At 40.0% G+C, this 6000-nt stretch overlaps 1 protein-coding gene across 2 annotated transcripts in view; it reads left to right on the plus strand.

Moving 5' to 3' along the window:
* The first annotated feature begins 2004 nt into the window (after positions 1 to 2004).
* The window catches only part of LOC122539931 (neurabin-2-like), a 219993-nt gene continuing 215997 nt past the window's right edge, over positions 2005 to 6000 (plus strand). Inside the window, exon 1 of one of the 2 annotated variants that reach the window (XM_043675131.1) lies at positions 2005 to 2091. The gene's annotated coding sequence lies outside the window, so the exon portion shown is untranslated. Of the gene's footprint in view, positions 2092 to 2400; positions 2606 to 6000 lie in introns of those variants that run through there. The other variant, XM_043675130.1, reaches the window with a different exon arrangement.

The raw sequence follows: 6000 nt of genomic DNA on the forward strand, positions 1-6000 counted from the left end.
CCACCAGATGCCTGGAGGAAGAACGCCTCATCTTCCGCCTCGGAACACTTCAACCCCAGGGCATCAATATGGACTTCAACAGTTTCCTCATTTCCCCTTCCCCCACCTCCAGACTTCCAGCTCAGCACTGTCCCCATGACTTGTCTTACCTGCCTATCTTCTTTTCCACCTATCCACTCCACTCTCCTTCCTGACCTATCACCTTCATCCCCTCCCCCACTCACCTATTGTATTCTATGTTACTTTCTCCCCACCCCCACCCTCCTCTCATTTATCTCTCCACCCTTCAGGCACTCTGCCTGTATTCCTGAGGAAGGGCTTTTGCCCGAAACATCGATTTTACTGCTCCTCGGATGCTGCCTGATCTGCTGTGCTTTTCCAGCACCACTGATCCAGAATCTGGGTTTCCAGCATCTGCAGTCATTGTCTTTACCTACTCCTCCATCAACGTTTGCCATATCCTTTCAACTCAAATGAAAGGGAGAAACCCACCTTACAAAATGTAACAATAGGGTCATTCCTTGTGACCTTTCTAGCTTTGGACAATTATGGTTGCATAATGCAATATTTTGTTTGAAGAAATCAAGAGCTGTTGCATCTTTTTGGATAATGTGCCTGCAGCATAATTTTGCCTTTAGAGTATTTTGTGTTTCCAAATAATAATTCTAAAAAATGATATTGTCTTTAGGTTCTGTGGATTTTACTCATGTATCAGGCTGTCTGTTTAATTTGGCACTCCATGGAAATTCTGCAAAGACATATCTCAGACTCACGCTTTTGCCCTAAACTCGCCTCATTAATTCCTATCACACTCCACCTCATCTTTCTCTTCTGATACTAGCACAAATCTCCCAATTACCTTGTATGGAGGTACTCACCACTGCTGGGATAACTGGGGGTCCCTGGTACTGGCAGAATCTTTGAGGGACCCTTGTGCACCCAAAGTGCAGCTTTGAAATAAGAAGTGTTCTTGAAGTGGAACAGGGCTGTGCTATGATGGTGCAGAAAGGCAGGCATTTGTTGGATGCCAAAGCCTGCAGATGTAGGGGCACATTGGTGATGGATGCCCAAGATGGAAGTCTGGTTGTACCCATTCTGACTTTCATGCCTGGAATCCTTGGTGTATAGGTTCTATCTGGTGTGTGCTAGGAGGGGAGAGTGCATATTAGTGAGCTGCAATAGTATAATAATAAAGGTGATAACGAGTGATAAACTCCATTATTAGACCTCCTGCCACTCGCTGGTGAGAATCTCATCTCCATGGCTGGAACTTAATTAGCAAATGTGACTTGAGAAAGGCCTCACTTGACTGCCCATGCAATTCACCCAATTCTCCTGTCATGCCCACATCATTTCAGGATGTGAAAAGATTCTGCCTTTAGAATTTTATTCGGGTGCCACTGCAAGAGCTCAGTTGGCTGGACAGTTGGTTTGCAACACAGAGCGATGTCAGCCGTATGTGTTAAATTCCCTCACTGGCTGAGGTTACCATTAAAGGTTGTTGCCTTCTCAGCTCCTCCTCTCATTTGAGTGTGGTGACCCTCAGATTAAACCACCACCAGTCGTCTCTGTCAAATGAGGGAGCTGCCCTGTGTTCCAATGGCGACTTTATTCCCGAATCAGCAAGCATTAAAATTAGATTAGTGTGATACACAACATTCCAAGGCATTACCGGCAATGTTTGATGTGTGAGTGCATTTATTAATGAATATATCTTTAATATCTTAGATCAACGCATTTATATTAGCAATATTTACATCCTAATATACTTATAAAAGCAATGGAACAGTGAGATTGACAAAATATTTTTATTCAGCTTTTGAACACGTCTTAAAGAAATAATTAGACCCCAATGTTATGGCTCACCCATTCATTTCTGACTCTTCAAAAAAAGCGTATGTTTGACCTGGTCGCCACGATGATGTGGCTGTCAATCTCCAAAATTCTCAGCTTCCACTGGCTATGGGATTGCATTCATCCAATCAGGAGCAACTATTCCCACTTCCTAAACGAATTAGGAATTTGAGTTGGTGCTGTAGGGTTTTTTTTGTCATGGTATAAACTACAAATCAGAATGGAACAAGAGAGAAGGTAGGCAAGGAAAGACACAAATAGAAGTGGCTTATAATTGTTTAATATAATCATTACAGTAACAATACTGCATGTTCATTTTATGACTGCGGAGGGGAGTTTGTTTCAGTCTAATTGTCTAAAGTGATAATCACTGCGTTTAGAATGTTTCCCGGAACTGCCTGGAATCTGAGAGGGTTTGAATGGAAGGCATAATGACCTTGTCAGAGTAACAACTTGTGTTAATAGATTGGTAAAATTATTTTGCATTACCTGATAATGAGCTTTTTTAAAAAAATAAGATAAATAAATATATAGCGGGAGGTTGCGAGTTCACACACACACACACAAAGGCGACATCAACATTGAATGTACACTCGGGTATTGTGCAGAAGCTCCGCCTGCAGCATGACTGTCGGTGGTTTTAAGACGATGTGACATGTGTAGCTGGTGAAACCCAGTATTGCGGCACATCACAGACGGGGAAACATAGACGGCAACAAGGAAACAAACAGAACTGCAAACGGGTAACAATGTAAGTCAGCTTCCTTCTCCCACTCCTCCCCAGCGCAAAGCTGCAGCTGCTGAATGACAGGAGCAACTAACGGGTTTTCTCCAACAGAGACAGAGAGAGAGAGAGAAAGAAAGAGAGAGAGAGAAAATATCTAACGGGGGAACGTTTCCTGTTTGTAACACTTTCCGGATCCGACGTTTTGGGCTAAAATGACAGTTATTAGGGAAATGGGAAATAACGCGCAGGAAACGCAACGTAGCCAGGCCTTTTGTGTAGTGGCTTTCTCCTGGATCCTAGTGCGACTGAGACTAGACTCTCATTCAAAGCAACTGTAGTTTACATATGCATAGAGACAGGACTTAAATGGACATGACCATACACGTACTTGTGCACTTTAAAAAAAATAAATTCATACAGTACAACAGTGATTACACTTCTAATGTACTTGATTAGCTATGAGACGATTGGGACATCCTGGAAACGTTATAGGCGCTATGTGAATGCAAGTCTTTTTATTTAAGTGCGCATGTATGTTTTTTGAATTATATATTCAGTGCATCTACAAAAAAAATAGGGTTAACTAGACTCAGTAGAGCCAGTAATTATAAGAGTTGAATGTTTCTGTGAATGCTTGTAAACATGACAGGAACACTGGAAAGTAAAAGCTGAGATGCTTCTTTAGCACTTGTGAGGTCTAACTCGTAATTGTGAAACTTATTCCGTACAGGTTATGGAAATATAATTAAATACGTTTGAAGTGTTCAAACATAGTACAAGTATATCATCCTCTATTGTTAAATCACATAGGGAGTTGTTTATGAACATGGGACACAGTTAATGTACCTATTCATTCACTAATTCAGAATAACTCTAAATGAGGTAAAAGAATTCTGTTCATTTAGTTTTGACTTTAATGACAACAAGAATTAAAGGTTTAAATTTCATACAATTATAGAATCCCTACAGTGTGGAAACAGGCCATTCGGCCGAACAAATCTCCACTGATTGTCCAAAGAGCATCTCATCCAGACTCGTCCACCTACCCTATCCCTGATTAAGGGATACAATCACCTGATGAAGGAGCAGCGGTCCAAAAACTAGTTCTTCCAAATAAACCTGTTGGACTATAACCTGGTGTTGTGTGATTTTGAACTTTGTACGCCCCATTCAAACACCGGCACCTCCAAATCATGACTACCATATCCTTGTAACCCTGCATTTCCCATGGCTAATCCACCAAACCTACACATCCTTGGACAAATTTATATTAATAATTTGACCTTTCAGTAGACAAAGCCTAGATTCCCCAGAATGTACGAGATTGAGAGGTAATCTAGCTGAAATATACAAAATTCTCAGGGGATATTGTATGGTGGATTCTGGAGCAAGGTTTTCCATGGCGGTGAATTAAGATCCTTGGACTAAGGATTTGGCTATTTAGAATGGAGATGAGGAGAAATACCTTTGCTCAAAGTGTTGTCTATCTTTGAAATTTTGTACTCCAGAGTTGTTCAATTATCGAGTATATTCAGGACAGAAATTGATACATTTCTGGAAACTAAGGGAATTTTTTAAAAAAGTTGCCATAGCCCCTCCAGACTAGAGGGCTACTGTCTCATTAGAGAGAGATGAATGGTGCTGGTTTAATCTGAGGGTCACCACATCTCAGGTCAGGGGAGAGGTTGAGAAAGAGAGCTCTTCAGGGTAACATCAGCTGGTGTAGGAATTCAACATATACTATTGGCCTCATTCTGCATCGCAATTCCGGTGTCCAGCTGAGTGAGCTAACCTAGCCCCACTAAGGGGATTAAAGGATATAGGGATGGTGCAGGAAAATGGAGTTGTGTTACATGATCAACCATGATTTTATTGAATGATAGACAAAGCTCAAAGAATTGAAAGGCCTATTCCTATAGCTGCTTCTGTCTTTGAAGTTTTAATGATCTTAACTTTAATTGTTACTGATTTAAAGCCATGCCATATCCTAAATAGTAAATTCAAGATTATATTGTAAATACAGACCTTATAGCATTGAATTGTAGGTGTACTCCATTAATGTAATAGGTTGGGTGTAGGTATGTGTTTTTTAGTAGACAAATGGTCTGATTATAAAACAGATGTTTACAGGTTCATAAATGTATGTTAGAAGTAAAAATATACAGTCATATCTTAGATATACATCTACCTAGTTTTTGATCAATAGTTTATTTTCAGATTAAATTTTTAATTATATGTACAATTATGTAAAAATATGTAGAACCAATAATATTTGCCGCTAAAATGTAATTGAGAACTCCTGTTGCTTCAAATAGACAAATCAATCCAGGTAACTTGAAAAAAATGTGTGGTAACATATAATTGAGGAGACTAGACAAAACAAGAAAAAAATTAAGTACTACTTCAGCACCTTTTTGGAGGAGAAACATTTCAAGGTGAAATGCAATCGTGAAGTACACAGGGAAGACTATATACTGCAATATGAAGTTGTTTTTAGTGATAGACAGCTTGGCCAATACCTTCAAACATAACAGGTACAATGCACTTTCACTAAATTATTCAGAAATCAACTCAAATTATGGTGCTTTGCCAGTTTATAAGTAGTGATTTCTCATGCTGTCCCTATATCATGACCATGTCTATATGGTTTTCAGATTTTACCCAGTGTTAATTTTGAAGTCAATTTTTAAAATATGGTTGAATGTTACATTTTACCATTTTTGCAATAAAAATATATACTAATTTGTATGAAATAGAGATACATAGTTGGTGGGAACAAGGGGTTCTGTGCAGAATAGTTTAAGAAATCACACAGCAGAAAACTGCAGCTTTATCATGCCACTAGTGGTGGGCAGCTGTAAGTAGGGTGTGACAGGTTTACATGGGCAATTTCCATAATAAATCTTAAGGGCGGTAAAGACAAGCCAGGGAACCATAGACCGGTGAGTCTGACCTCAGTGGTGGGCAAGTTGTTCGAGGGAATCCTGAGGGACAGGACGTACATGTATTTGGAAAGGCAAGGACTGATAGTCAACATGGCTTTGTGCGTGGGAAATCATGTCTCTCAAACTTGATTGAGTTTTTTGAAGAAGTAACAAAGAAGATTGAGGGCAGAGCAGTAGATGTGATCTATATGGACTTCAGTAAGGTGTTCGACAAGGTTCCCCATGGGAGACTGATTAGCAAGGTTAGATCTCATAGAATACAGGGAGAACTAGCCATTTGGATACAGAATTGGCTTAAAGGTAGAAGACAGAGGGTGGTGGTGGAGGGTTGTTTTTCATACTGGAGGCCTGTGACCAGTGGAGTGCCACAAGGATCGGTGCTGGGTCCTCTACTTTTTGTCATTTACATAAATGATTTGGATGCGAGCATAAGAGGTACAGTTAGTAAGTTTGCAGATGACACCAAAATTGGAG

This window comes from Chiloscyllium plagiosum, chromosome 33 (genome assembly GCF_004010195.1).
Source record: "Chiloscyllium plagiosum isolate BGI_BamShark_2017 chromosome 33, ASM401019v2, whole genome shotgun sequence".
In the NCBI taxonomy this organism is placed as follows: domain Eukaryota; kingdom Metazoa; phylum Chordata; class Chondrichthyes; order Orectolobiformes; family Hemiscylliidae; genus Chiloscyllium; species Chiloscyllium plagiosum.